The sequence below is a fragment of the Staurois parvus genome, unplaced genomic scaffold (genome assembly GCF_062004578.1).
Source record: "Staurois parvus isolate SC_StPar_1 unplaced genomic scaffold, SC_StPar_1.0 ptg000886l, whole genome shotgun sequence".
Taxonomy (NCBI): Eukaryota; Metazoa; Chordata; class Amphibia; order Anura; family Ranidae; genus Staurois; species Staurois parvus.
In genome coordinates, this window is record NW_028318682.1 from 3945001 (window position 1) to 3960678 (window position 15678).

Consider the following 15678-nt stretch of genomic DNA (forward strand, 5'->3'; position numbering starts at 1 on the left):
CAGAGAGTGTAAAGTTGGATCAAAGTCACAAAAGTGTGAATGGAGCCTTAAGCAAAACTAAAGTTTAAAATAAATAAAATTATATACAGGTAGGCTCATCATCGCAAAAAAACAAAAAACAAAAAAACCACGACATGCATTGTCCCTTTTGCAATAAAATAAACTTATTAATACTGATTAATTACCTGCGCTACAGCTCAATTCAACAACTATCTAAGCTGTTGGAGAAGAAACCTTAAGCTATCTAGAACAATATAAAAATAGAACGTACATAAGTTCAATATATGTTAGGTATAAATAAGAAAATGTTTACCAATATACCCTATTAAGAAGAAAGTAAGCAAATAGTATAACAATATGTGCAAACAATAAGAATCAGGGCAGCACAGTGGCTAAATGGTTAGCACTTCTGCCTGGCAGTACTAGGGTCGTTGGTTCGAATCCCAGCCATGGCATCACCTGCCTGGAGTTTGCATGTTCTCCCTGTATCTGCGTGGGTTTCCTCCGGGTACTACGGTTTCCTCACACACTCCAAAGACATGCTGGTAGGTGAATTGGATCCTGTCTAAATTGGCCTTAGCATGTGTATGAATGAATGTAAGTTAGGGACCTCAGATTGTACGCCCCTTGAGGGTTAGGGACTGATGTGAATGTATGTAAACTGACGGCGCTTTATAAGTACCTGAAATAACTAAAGTGCTATTACACTCTTCAAAATAGCAATTAATAGACTGGGTTCACACTGCGGTGCGGTGCAGGATACGTTGCAAATCCTGTGCGTTTCCCGCACCGCAATGCAATCGTATGGCATTCATGCTATCTGATGTGGGTGTCAATGTTGAATTAATGACACTCCAAAACAGATCGTAAACGTGATGAAATTGCCAGAAAGTGCATCAGATGGGTGAGAACACCCATGCAATGCGATTCAGGTATGGGTAAACAAAAGGGTCCTGCACCTTTTTGGTACGGATGCAATGTGATTTGAGCCACACAAAAAAATGTATGGCTCAAATCGCATCTCTCAGACACTGCATGTAATTCGCACAGGAAAGTGGTATGATTCCTGTGTGAATTACATGCAATGTCCCGCACCTCATTAGTGTAAACACAGTCTAAAATGGAGAAAAGATAAAATTACAAAAAAAAATAGAGAAGAAAAATAAAGAATATAGGGAAAAAGTTCTGCCATTTGTGTATTAATGAATATATGGAAAGATCTAAAACCTTGAGTGAGTTTATAAAAAACTGCATATGGAAACTACAAATAAAAAATTAGGAATACCTTAGAGATTCTATGGAATGTATGGGAATGCCTATAAATAGCAGGAGGATACAACAGTTCTGTTTTTTTTTTTTTTTAATAACCAACATGTTATACTCATCTGCTCTGTGCAATGGTTTTGCACAGAGCAGCCCCAAACTTCTTCTGTGGTCCCGCACCAACGGTCCTAGCTACTCCAGACCCTCCCACCGAGTGACCCCCATAGCAAGATGCTTGGTTTTACTGCCCCCAGGCTGCACATCTGAATGAAGCCTTTGGCTGGCCATACATTATACAATTTTCTTGTACAATTTTCCTTTGAATTTTCCAAAATCATATAATATACCAAAACAATTTGTATGCAATCAGACAGGCTGTTGCACTACATATTTGAGTGTAAATCTGAAGGAAATTGAAGAAAATCTTATATTGTATGGGCAGCTTTAACCCTTTTGCCGCCAGGTCTGTACATCATATGGACCTGATAGCGAGGGAATTTACACACACAATCCAGTGGCTGCAGCCACGGGGATTGTGTACAAAACTGACAGACAGACTCATGCCTTTCAGCTGGAAGCAGTCGGGCCACCCTTACATATATGGACATATGAACATAAATGCACGCGCCAGGAATGCCTACGCATGAAAACGTAGATTGCGATATACGTTTCACATATCAACGCGCACAGCGGAGATCAAAAATTCTAGCACAAGACCTCCTCCATAATGATAAACTGATGACCTGTAGGGGCTTTTGAAGTGTCGTCTATAGAAAATACAGGGTACTGAAGCTTAATGCCATTTCACGGGTGCACACAAATTTAAAGGTTTGATATATTGGGTATCTATTTACTCGGGGCAATCGAGTCTTTAATAGTTTACCAAATGTGTGGGTAATTTATTGCTTTTGTTTGCTCTAAAATTCACTTTAGTTTGATTTTTACTGATATTTTGCAATTCTTAGACCTTTGTGATAATATCGTTTGACATAAAAAATTGGAACTACCACTATATTATTCTCTGGGGTGTCTGCGTTCAGAAAATATATACTATTTAGGGGTTTTGTGATTATTTTTAAATGTGTGCAAAAAATTTAAACTCGGCTCTGGCAGCGAAAGGGCTAATGCTCAGATACATGGTTACCAGCATACAGCCGCAACCTGTCATCGATTTGTACAGGCGGCTCGCACTCCTACACACAGAAATATGCTCGTTTTCACAGGGTTTGGCTCCCTGAACATATGTGAATGAGGCCTAAATAGCCATTTTTGTTGGAATGTATACATTCCATAAGAGATAAAAACAAAATAATTTGCACCAGTTATAAATGGGCCCTATAGCATGGGCTTCCAATGGAGGCTAAGGGGATTAATCTACACATTATAAACGCAGCATGAAAGGATATTTTCTATGCCAAATTCCACACTCCCACATTGCTAGAAAATCTCTGATTACACGACACAGCCATGCAGAATTTTAATAGAGTGGGGGGGGGTGTTGGGAAATAATTAGCTTGTGGTCGTCTGTGCGTCTCACAATTTCACGCAACACTTCAGTGAATGCAGACAGTCAGCAGCTTAAAACATGAAAATCAAAAGGAGGTTTGCTGAATATTCGCAAATGTAATGACTGAATTACTCTTTCTGAGCTTTGACTGCTGGCTCCTTATTCTACTTCCTATAACTCTTCAAAAATATTAAAAAAATAAAATAAATAAATAAATAAAAAAAAGAAGAAGAAGAAGGACAGAAAACAAACCCCACAAACGTGAAGCTGAACTCCAGACAGAAGAAAAGAAAAAAAAAAAAAAAAAAACTACCCTTGCAGCGGGTCCCCCCTATGCCTCATTCCCCCAGCAGTTGGCATGCTCCTCCATTCCCCAGCATCCTGTGGTGTTGGTGGGCCCTTGGTGACCTCACATGGAACATAGGACTGCTTGTCCTGCAGAGTATAGGATGAAGTCAGAGAATTGTGACCGGTTGGGCATCAAAGAAAAGCGTCTTTAGGGGACTAGCCTTACAGCATGGAGAAAGCCTCAGTCATTATCCCCTAGGCACAACAAGCAGTAAATCCTTTACAAAATTCCATAAAATAAGATAAACATTTATTTAAAACAAATAAAAATAAATAATTAATAAGAAACTAAAATTAAAGGCAACAAAATCCTCCTGCGCTAATAAAGGAAGTGAACCCTAATAAATAGCCGCTAACACTCTGAGCTGATACCAAACCAGTGTATAAATAATATAAGAAATAGCGCTTCTAAATAATATAAATATAACACTTAAATAAAACACTCAATAACGTGCCAAAAAACAAAGTGCCTCAGTCACCTATATGACTAGTGAAAGTGATGACAATATTATAAATAAACACATAATCATGTGACAAATGAATATATTGCTAAGGTTACCCAAGTGACGTAAACAAATCAATAATAATAAGGACCCTTAAATATGGGAATACAAACAAAAACGTGATAGTGCCACTTCAAATCACATAAAAACACTCTGAACACTCTGATAGTCCATATATGAATTAATAATTGTTTCATACATACATGCAACATGCAAATAGTGCTTAATCTGTGAAAGTGTCAGCACAGCATACCCTGAGGAAGTCACGAGTCACAGTGACGTAACGCATAGGTACGCCGATACGCAGCTTCTGGTACGCGGTGATGCACTTCCGGTGTTGGACGCCATCTTGGCACACCTAGGAAGTACTGCACGCATGGAGTACACCCACACATCAGGAGAGGAAGGGGACTGCAATTTATGTGAGTGTATTTCATATAACTTGAATAAAGGATTGTTAGCTCATTGAAATTGTAAGGGACCGCCTGACAGCACCTCTATCAGTCCCCCGGTAGAGCCTCCCCAGCGTGCGGAGTCTAAGCACCGGAGCACTTGTTCACCAGGGCCCCTGATGGTGGGGATGGACTTGGAGTGCTCCGGTACCAGGTCGCAACTACCAGGTATCTCCAACAGGGGTAGAGGAGTCTGACAGGGGCTCCAGGGAGCTAGGAGTCTGATGTAAGGGAGCCTAGTGATCCCTGCGGGGTGGATGGATGGATGAGCTAAATCAGAGTCATGCAGGCCGGGACGATAACTAGAGGATCGGTAAGGTACAAAACGGTAGGCAAAGGATAGTCGGGTCACACGCAGGGTCAATACCAGGAGGTCAGATCTAAACGGGAACATCCGGGAGCAGAGTCAGGCAAGCCAAGGGGTCAGGACGGGAGAAGGCAACAAGGTCAAAACAATCCAGATCAGAAGTACTCACACACAGGTAACAGGATACAAAGACCATTCGGCAACAAGTGTCTGTGCAGGGCTAGCTTAAATAGGCCGCCCTGCACCTGACAGGCGTAGCCTGGGTCCTAGTGCCTGTCTAGTACTGTCCAGACGACAGGTACGCCTGGGTCCTAGTGCCCTGCCACCTATACGTCTCGGCAGACACCTACGCATGTGTAGACCCATGCGTCGCGATGGTTCCTGACAGAAATACTACACTATGGAGGATCTCTTTTATTGCTCACTGGTGTGGTGAGATACATATTCTGCAGAATACCTTATCAGAGTGACCTGGAGGTTATAGTGGAGAGATACTGGAGGTGGAGTGATATCAGCAGCTATTGAGAAGGATCCAAGGTGATCCTGAAGGCTTTCTGGCCCTTTGGGGTCGGAGAAAGGAGGTGAGGAGGCACTGCAGCTGAAGTGGATGAAGTGTGCTGACACTTTCACAGATCAAGCACTATTTGCACGTTGCATGTATATATGAAACGCCTATTAATTCATATATGGACTATCAGAGTGTTCAGAATGTTTTTATGTGATTTGAAGTGGCACTATCACGTCTTTGTTTCTATTCCCATATTTAAGGGTCCTTATTATTACTGTTTGTTTACGTCACTTGTATAGGTCACTTAGGTGACCTTAGCAAGATATTAATTTGTCACACGATTATATGTTTATTTATAATATTGTCATCACTTTCACAAGTCCCATAGGTGACTGAGGCACTTTGTTTTTTTGGCACGTTATTAACTGTTTTATTTAAGTGTTTATATTTATATTATTTAGAAGCGCTACACTATTTCTTATATTAAGAAACTAAAATTAGCACCTTCCAGCTTATAGGCTATAATCTAAATTAAAGGAAAAAAAAAGTATAGGTTTGTAAAAGAAAACAAAAACAAACACACGCACCTCTGTGATGCTGCAGCTGTCCCATGTCGGCTCTATGCCCTGTCACTGCTCTTTACTCTGCTCCTCCAGAGCTCATTGGAATTCCAGCTCCAGCTCTCAGCTGCTTGCTGAGAGGCGGATCCATCTGTCAATAAGTCAGCTGGCTGGATCCTGACAATATTGTCAGGATCCCTCCAGAGCCTGGAGTGGCTGACACTGGGTCACAGAACAGCAAAACAAAGTGTACTCCCATGACACACAAGAGACGTATGGACAAAAAGGCTTTGGCCATACTTCTCTTAACTGATAAATGATGTGTAATGTGTATTTCAGACATATCCAATGCAAGCTTTTTAAAAGAGCCCAATGACTATTTCCACTGATAACCGCAATCTGCTGTGATCTGTAGAGGTCTTATACACATACTATTGCCAGCACCACCAAAAAATAATTACTGTTTTTAGGTGTACCTACCACAGAACGAACATAATAAACCAAAACAGAATTAACTGACAGCAGCCATTGTTAAAAAAAAATGCAAACCTGTATTCCATGTTAGTAAAAACATATTCACATAATAGCACTGTGGACAAGCTCCTTCGGTCCGGAAGCATCCCTTCAAAAATGAAAAGACCCAGGTCTTTGTAAACATCAGCAGCATAAAGTGAATTTACATTTGTAGTAAGACAAATGCCTCCAGATAAAAAAAAGTAATGCTACTTAAAGTCATATTAAACCCAAAAACAAAAATGATATATTGCGGCTTACCAATTCTTAAATGTGTTGGCTGCATTATTTTTCTTAAGGCTTTTTTCCCTCCTTTATTTCACCTGGTGATCCTGCCAGTAACACACTTCCTATCCTAGGGTGTCTCCATTCTGGATGAAGTGTTAACGCAGACACCTCTGGAAAGCAGCACTGTCATTCTGGGGAAGGAGAGTGTTAGACTAACAGATTTAGATGGACTTGATTAACAAACTGAAGTTGAACTCCAGAAAACACTTTATTCCAAAAGGAAAACAAATGTTTGCTGTAACTGTTTATAAATGTTTTTACATAAAAGCTAATCATTGTAAGCACCCCTGTCAGTGTTAAATGGTTTGTCTCAACCCACTAACTGCTACTTTGCATGGACAGCTTGGTCTGTTAAAGGAAGCTGAAAAAGAAGACTTACTGGCAGGAACACTAAGTGAAAATAAAAGAAAAATGCCTAAAAAAATAATGTTAATATGCAGTCATCACATCTAGGAAACAGTCTGCAATTTAAACCATTTTTGTTTTTAGATTTAATACTGCATTAAGTGTAGTGTGCAACCTGATTCAAGTGGGTGGCAAAAGAGTGACGGAGGCAACTTAAATATAAATAAATCATATATATGCAAAAAGCTGTATATTTCATATAAGAACACGAGTGTAAAAAAATATAATAAAAATATAATATATAGATTGTATATATATATATATATATATATATATATAAATATATATATATGCACACAAGCACGCACGCACCAGTTTAGACCCCAAACTGTTGCTAGTATATGGTCTTCTTTTCAACTTTTAAACAAGAAAATGTTACTTCTGATGGATTAATTTAATGAATGCTGCAACAATTTGGTGTTTATTAGTAACTAGCAAAAGTCAGCCCATTTGTTATACAGACGGAGTATGGAAGGGCATGTCACTGAGTGGAGAGCACGGAAGTGCGCACAGGGACAAAGGGGCAACTGCAGAAGTGGGCTTTCGTGCTATAGCATGTGAAGTAGAGGCATGTGGGAGAGGTGGTGATGGGGGAAACTAAGTCAGGTACAATGGTGAGGGTTGTTGTGCAGGTTGTTTTCCCGTTAGGAGAGGGATGGGAGTCAGCCGCAGTAATAAAAGTCCAAGGGGAGAGAAAAGAGAGTGTGCAGAGGCAGGGAAGAAGGGGGGGAATTTGTTGTGAACACACACTGGTGGGGGGGCTTGAGGCATAGTGGTAAGAAGGGGGTGCAGACATAGAGGTGGTTGCAGGTGTAATGGTGATCGGTGGGGGGGGAAATCAGAAATGAGAAGGTCACATGTTACAGTTGCAGTAAACTCACAATACCACAATGTATAAGTCAGAGAGGCATAACTATACTTTCAAATAACTTAATCCTAAACGACCCCTTCCCCATGCTGGCTAAACACCTTGCACTTATCTGAGATCAGTGGGCAATGCTGTCCAGAAGCCTGAACCATTATCAGGTACACTCAGTCCCACAAATTTCCCTGCAGGCTTCCAAGTAGACAGCTTTTGTATTTGGGACTATGAAAAACCCAGCACCCTGGCACGCTGTACCTAACCCAGCATCTTCCTGTCAACCAATACCCCTTCCACTGAACCTACCTACCACCCAGCACCACTGATACTGAACCACAACACCCTAGACCAGGGGTATTGAATTAAAATTAAAGGAGGTCCGATCAACTTTACAATGATGTGCAACTTTACATCATGTATTCCCATCACATCAGGTGTGCCCATCAGAGTGCTCCTTTACATCAGTTGTCCCCATCAGAGTGCCCCTTTACATCAGGTATCCCCACAGTGCCACCTTACATCAGGTATTCCCGTCAGAGTGCCCCTTTACACTCAAAGTACCCCTTTTCATCATATTTCCCCATGAGAGTGCCCCTTTACACCATATTCCCCATCAGGGTACCCCTTTCCATAACATGTGCCCATCGGAGTGTCCCTTGTGCCCATTTGTGCCCACTTGTGCCCATTTGTGCCCACTTAACATAAAATGTGCCCATCAGAGTGTCCCTTAACATAAATTGTGTCCATCGGCATGCCCCTTATTTTATGTTAAGCTGCTCTCTGATGGCTACAACATAAAATGTACCATCAGAGTGCCCCTTAACATAAAATGGGCCCATCAGCGTGCCCCTTAACATAAAATGGGCCCATCAGAGTGCCCCTTAACATAAAATGGGCCCATCAGAGTGTCCCTTAACATAAAATGTACCATCAGAGTGCCCCTTAACATAAAATGGGCCCATCAGCGTGCCCCTTAACATAAAATAAAGAGCATGCTGATGGGCACATTTATATTAACCACTTGCATACCAGGCACTTATACCCCCTTTGTGCCCAGGCCAATTTTCAGCTTTCAGCACTGTCGCACTTTGAGTATACCCATAGAATAATTTTTTCACACAAATAGAGCTTTCTTTTGGTGGTATGTACTCGCTGCTGGGTGTTTTATTTTTTGCACTATAAACAAAAAAAGGGCAAACATTTTGAAAAAAATTTTTTTTTCCTTTGTTTCCATTATAAAATTTTGCAGACAGGTAATTTTTCTCTTTCACCGATGAGAGTTGATGAGGCAGCACTGATGAGGTGGCACTGATCTACAACAATGATGGGCGGCACTGCTGGGCATGGATCATCAGTGCCCTGATGATCGGTGCCAATCCGTCCTCTGACAATTGCAGGTTATCGGCAGTACTTTCCTCATGCTGTGACAGCGTGAGGAGAGTGCAGCCGATAACCGGAAACTGCATTTACCGGTGATCTGCTGTGTCATTGGACATGGCTGATCACGTGGTAAAAGACTGCTGTGATAGGCCTTTTACCACATCATGTAATCAGCTGTGTCCGTAGGACACAGAGATCACGGAGAGCGTCGGGGGCATGCAGGAGGGTGCGTTCTGGGAGGATGTCATATGACACTCTCCCAGAACTGGCCAGCCTCAGTGTAGCCATCATTAGGCTATCTGCGGTCAGCAAGTGGTTAAGGGGCACCCTTAGCATAACCCTTTAACATTCAATGTGCCCATCAGAGTGCCCATATAAGACCACACCCTACCTTGAGGGTAGACAGGAGCTGTGCCGGGATCCCTGCCGAAGGATGCTTGTGTACAGGCAGGGAGCGGAAGAAACTGTGAGCTGCAAAGGGCGGGGAGCACACATGATGTCATCGGTTGCCGTGACGACCACCCTCCCCAGAGGCGGATCTGTCATTGTGAGCTGGTGGGCTGGCAGTCCAGAAGGGAGCACTGCTGGGACCATTCTCAGACCACGGTTCACCATTTAGTGACCGCTGCCCTGCTGCCCTAGACAATGTATCAACATTTCAGAGAATGAACCTCCATTACTTGCAACTCCCAACACCTCTGACTCTGAATGTCCTAGTCTACAAGAATCTGCGCCACTGCACCCCTAGTTCTAGTGGCACGTCGCCCGCACTGGAAAACGCAACTGTACTGGGAACCGAGGTTCCCGTATAGGCTGCGTTTTCAGAAGAAGTGCAGGGACTTCTTCTCTGCATGTCACGAGGGCATGGGAGTCCATTCAAATGAATGGGCTCTTATGCCCGAGCAAATCGTGGCCCACACGGCCGCATATATGTGAACCAGGGTTTGCCCGTATCTTAAAACACTGCTGCTTCACTGCTCCCCAGCTGACGGAGATTGCACTTTAAATTATGTTGTTCATAGCTGGCCGGATTTCCATTTTAATAAATCACAACACGCAAATTTTAAATTAATATGCAAGTATGATAAAATATCTAAATCATCAATAGAAAAAGTTGTATTCTTATGTAGCGATAGTGTTGCTTTAAATAAACCAACACAACCAAAAGGAAGTGAAAGACTAAGCGCTGAAGATGAATATGTAATCAGCAGCAAGCAGGAAAAATGTAAACACCTAGAATAGTAACTGGTAATATCAGACAGATTACACTATAATTATTCTTATTAAGCGCTGACTGTACATGATAAATGTACAATAAATTGTTCAGTGCCAATGGAACGTCTTGAGGAAAAGATATAACAGGAAGAAGGCGGTAGACGTATACAGTACATGGCGGGAGGATCATATACACAGATGGGATCTAACGATCTGAAGACATCTTTATCTCCAGATTCACGTACAAACATGAATGCTCATGTTTCTGTAACGTTTACATTAATGTTATAGAACAGTGGTCGCCAGAAGTTGCCCTATGCTTTTCTTTTTCCAGCCCTTGGTGCACTGTTCCTCCTGATACGAGGCACTATTCCTCCCACCAACACCAATGATGGGGCACCATTTCTTCCACAGACATCAACAATGGGGCACTATCCCTTCCATAGACACCAACAATGGGGCTCCATCCCTTCCACAGACACCAACAATGGGGCTCCATCCCTTCCACAGACACCAACAATGGGGCACTATCCCTTCCACTGACACCAACAATGGGGTACTATCCCTTCCACTTACACCAACAATGGGGCTCCATCCCTTCCACAGACACCAACAATGGGGCACTATCCCTTCCACTGACACCAACAATGGGGTACTATCCCTTCCACTGACACCAACAATTGTCACTATTCCTCCCACTTGCAATAGTACTAATGATGGGGCACTATTCCTTTTACTTCCTTTCTACTGACCACAAGCACTATAATTTTTTTTACTCCTGACAACCAAGCCTGAGGCATTGTTTATTCACACTGACGCTGGGGCATTTTCTACTTCTACTGATCACAGTCTTGCCCCTACTAAAGTCTGAGAAATAGTTGTCTGGTCCTTTGCTTAGAAGGCTTAGAGACCCCTACTATAGAAGAGAAAGGAGCCTGCAGACACCTTAGTCATCAGCTTCTGTCCATGGAGAAAGTAATATCACCCATCACTTCACTGATTCACCCAAAGATCTCTTATCTAGTGGTGTCTGCAGGTTACCACAGATAAGGTATTATTGGGGGTACAGTGTTGGCCAGAGGAAAAATTATCTGGTGTGCTAATATCAGATGACTGCAAAATGAGAAAACATGATTCCCCTATATAGAATAATGACCAACAGGAAGAAGGAGGTCCTGATTGATCTATATAGATCATTATTAAGATAGAAAAAGGAGGAAGAAGGTCCTGATTCCCCAATATAGATCTTTAGTTATCACTGGAGGTATCACCAGCAGGAAGGAGGAGATCCTATTTCCCCTATATATTTAGTTGCCATAAAAAGGGGTCAACAACAAGAAGGAGGTTGTTCTGATCCCCTCTATATAAATTTTAGTTATCACTAGAAGTATCACCAGCAGGTGGAAGGAAGTCCCGATTCCTATATATAGATCTTTAGTTATCACTAGAGAGATCACCAGCAGGAGGAAGGAGGTCCTGATTCCGCTATATAGATCTTTAGTTATCACTAGAGGGATCACCAGCAGGATGAAGGAGATCTTGATTCCCCTCTATAGAATCTATATAGATCCATATATTGACGGAACAGCAGCAGGAGGAAACAGGTCCTGACTCCTCTATACATTTAGCTGCCACAAGAGAGGTCAACAGCAGTAAATGAGGATCTGATCCCCTCTGTTTTTTTTTTCTCTTGCAGACAAGTACTTGGTGATTGGCTACACACAAAAGGAATTTAAACTTCCCAATATTTGCAGTTGTAGTCATAGGAACATCAAACTGCTTGGAGATGGTCGTATTACCTTTACCTATTACATGTTGGTCTATAATTTTCTTTCTGATCTCCTCAGACAATTCTCTCCTTTGCTGTTTGGTATCATTGTGTGCAGCACACTGAACATGGACCAAATATAGCAGACTGACTACTTTTCTCCATTAAATAGGCTGATTGATTACAAGATAGATAAGTGATAATAATTGCAGAAAACAGTAACGTATAATCCAATCATTTCTAATCCTAAGGGTACCAAGAAATCTGTGCAGGGCATTTTGGAATATCTTTGTACAATAAGCAATAATGTATTTCTTTTCACGCTTTCTGTGGTTCTTTCTATGGCATGCCAATGTGCTAGAGTGAAAATTGCGTTGACCAGGCACACACAACAATCACACCTAACCCAGAGTCCGTGATCCTGCAAAACCAGGGATTCCTGATTCCACCAACATCAGTCTTTACCATTTAAAGGATAAGTTCACCTTTTATTATTAAAAAAAAAAAAGTATTATTATATACACAGTATTTTCTGGCGTATAAGACTACTTTTTATACTTAAAAATATACCCCAAAAATTGGGGGTCGTCTTATACGCGGGGTTTAAAATGTAAACCTTGAGTTTGTTTGGGTCAAGCTGGCTGGATGTGCAGTAATGTACATACAGTATACTGTGCTGAGCCAAGCTGGCTAAAAACAAATGTCCATATGACAGATTAATCTGTCAGCCCGCAGGATGTGCGGTATATACAGTATACTGAGCCAAGTGGTTTCAAAACGTACCGGTACGTCCCTACAGTAATTAGACCGCCGGATGCGTGTATGTACGGTAGCTGCGGCTACATACAGTTTACACTGGGCAAATCACGGCGAGCGATGTATTCTACTAAATTCTACAAAAAGTTCTGGACGTCCGGCGAGAAGGACGTGCGTCGGCGAGCTCCTGCTCCCCTGGCCCCAATCCGCTGCCATCTGGGCAGCAGCGGACCCTAACGGGGGCCCCACGATCCTTCGGTCCCTGCTTATCAGCCAGGTAAGGCCACTGGACCTTTTCCCCGGACCTCCGGGACTTGCGGCCTACCCGGCACCCGAAGCCGCGGCCTCGATTTCTGGCGCGGCCGACCCGGATCGCCGGGCATCAGCCAAGGCTGCCGCTGCTCTGTTCCCCGGTCCCCGCCGATCAGCCAGCCTCCCCAGGGCCCCCCTCACTGGCCCTGGGTCCATCCCGACCACCGGGTACCAGCTCGCCCGGAGCAGCCACGTGCTCGTCAGCTCCGGCGCCCCCGCGCCCGATCCGCTGCCATCCGGGCCCCTGAGCCTGCTGCCGATGTCCCCACCAACACCCTGAAGGGGACACATACACTCCGTCCCTCCAGCGGAGCTCCGGCGGTCCGAAGCGGCTTGAGGCCTACCACGGCACCCGAAGCCGCGGTGTTTCCTGCCGGCCGTGGCTGGAATCGCAGCGGGACGCCTCCGCTCCTCCGGGGAAGCTACCACCACCACCAACGGTCCTCCTAACATAGGAGGGATCCACCTCCACCCCGACGCTCCAGGACATCAGGTACTCCACCAGGGGCACCCACTACCCATCAGGGAGCCCAACCACGATCCCACCACCCACCGGAAACCCTAACCACCAGGGACCCCTAACGACTATCCCTCCAGCGATCGCTACTAACCCACCAGGGATAGCACGGCCACCATCCCACCAGGGATCCCCTGCCCTCCACCCCACCTGGGACTACCAGCCACCTCCCACTGCGTTTCGGACACTGCTTCGCCATCCCTGACCAGCACCCCCTCACCCACCCCGACCCTTCCTGCACCCCGCTCACCCCAACATGCCGCCCGCGCTCCTCCTCCTTGTCCTCCTCTCCTCCATCCCTAAAACCGCCTTCCTCTACCCACCCACCCCCGCTAAGCAGCTCTATATCGCCCCCTCACTTCTCCCCTCTCCCCACTATGGCACCCACCACCTCCTCCTGCTACTCCACTTCCCCGCTGACCCACTTGCCACCACTTTCAGACCCAAGCGCTCCTACACCTCCCGCTCCCACGCCACCTTCCTCACCCTCCTCCTCATTTCAGCTGGGGACATCTCCCCAAACCCTGGCCCCTCACCACCTCACACCCCCCCTAGAGCCCCCCCTGCTCACGCCAGCCGACGCGACCCCCTCAACCTCATACATGTACCCCTCCTCCCCATATCTATCCCCCCTCTCTCGGTTGCACTCCTGAATGCCCGTTCGGTCTGCAATAAGCTTACCGCCATCCATGACCTCTTCATCTCCCGCTCCCTCAACCTCCTAGCCATCACCGAAACCTGGGTACAGGCCACTGACTCCACTTCCCCTGCGGCACTCACCCATGGAGGTCTCTTCTGGACCCATTCACCAAGACTGAGCGATCGCAGAGGTGGTGGTGTCGGCTTGCTCCTGTCACCGCTTAGCACCTTCCAGGTCCTCCCTAACCCACCCTCTCTTTCCTTCCCCTCCTTTGAGGCGCACTGCATCCGTCTCTTCTCACCCACCCCCCTCAGGATCGCAGTGATCTACAGGCCTCCCGGATCCATAGCCCGCTTCCTGGATGACTTCGCCGCCTGGCTCCCCTTCTTCCTCTCTTCTGAGCTACCGACCATCATCCTCGGGGACTTCAACATCCCCATCAACGACAACACCCCGGCTACTTCCCAATTCCTCCACCTAACCTCCTCTTTCGCGCTCACACAGCACACTCAATCCTCCACCCACCTCGGAGGGAACACCCTGGACCTTGTCTTTTCCCACCTCTGTACCCTCAACCAGTTCTCGCACACCCCCTTCCCTCTCTCCGACCACCACCTCATCACCTTCTCCATCTCCCCTTCCCCCAACTCCCCCCCTCAAAAACGCCAAACCATCACCAGCCGCAACCTCCGCAACCTGAACCCGGCCCCCCTCCACTCTGCCGCCGACCGCCTACACGACAGCATCCTCTCACTGTCATGTCCTGACATAGCCACCACCTTGTACAATGACTCACTGTCAGCTGCCCTAGACTCTCTGGCACCCCTAACCACACGCATCATCAAACCCAGACCGCTTCAACCGTGGCAGACCGACAGCACTAAACGCCTCAAACGTCGCAGTCGCGCACTGGAGAGACTGTGGCGCAAAACCAGGTCCCCTCATACTTTCTCCCTCTACAAATCTGCATTTCTTATCTACACCTCCTCCCTCCACGCCGCCAAGCAGGCCTACTTTGTTAATCTAATAAACACCCTCTCCTCCTGCCCCCGCCGACTCTTCTCCACATTCAACTCCCTGCTCTCCCCCCCCCTCCTCCACTCAGTACCTCTCTCACCGCCCACGAGATTGCCACCCATTTCCACAACAAGATTGACGCTATCCGTAAGGACATCGTCAACTTGCAATCTACCTTCCCACCTAGCCTCCCCACCCCCGTCACCCCTTCATCTCCCCCCTCCTCTGCCCTCACAACCGCACTGCCCCCCTCCTCTCCCAATGCCCCGCCCACCATAACCCCCCTCGCACTGCACTCCCTCAGCCCTGTCACTACTGAGGAAGTCGCCAAAGTCCTCTCAAAAGCCCGCCTCACTACCTGCCCCCTGGACCCTATCCCCTCTCAACTCCTCCGGTCACCCCCCTCTTCCCTCATCCGCTCCCTCACCCACATCTTCAATCTCTCCCTCTCTACTGGCGTATTCCCCTCCCCCCTAAAGCACGCGCATATCACCCCCATCCTCAAAAAGCCCTCCCTGGATCCCGGGGACCCCAACAACCTCAGACCCATCTCCCTG

General features: G+C 45.7%; 1 protein-coding gene across 2 annotated transcripts in view; it reads right to left on the minus strand.

Moving 5' to 3' along the window:
- ITSN2 (intersectin 2) overlaps positions 1-15678 on the minus strand; it is a 267920-nt gene that overhangs the window by 189839 nt on the left and 62403 nt on the right. The window lies entirely within an intron of this gene.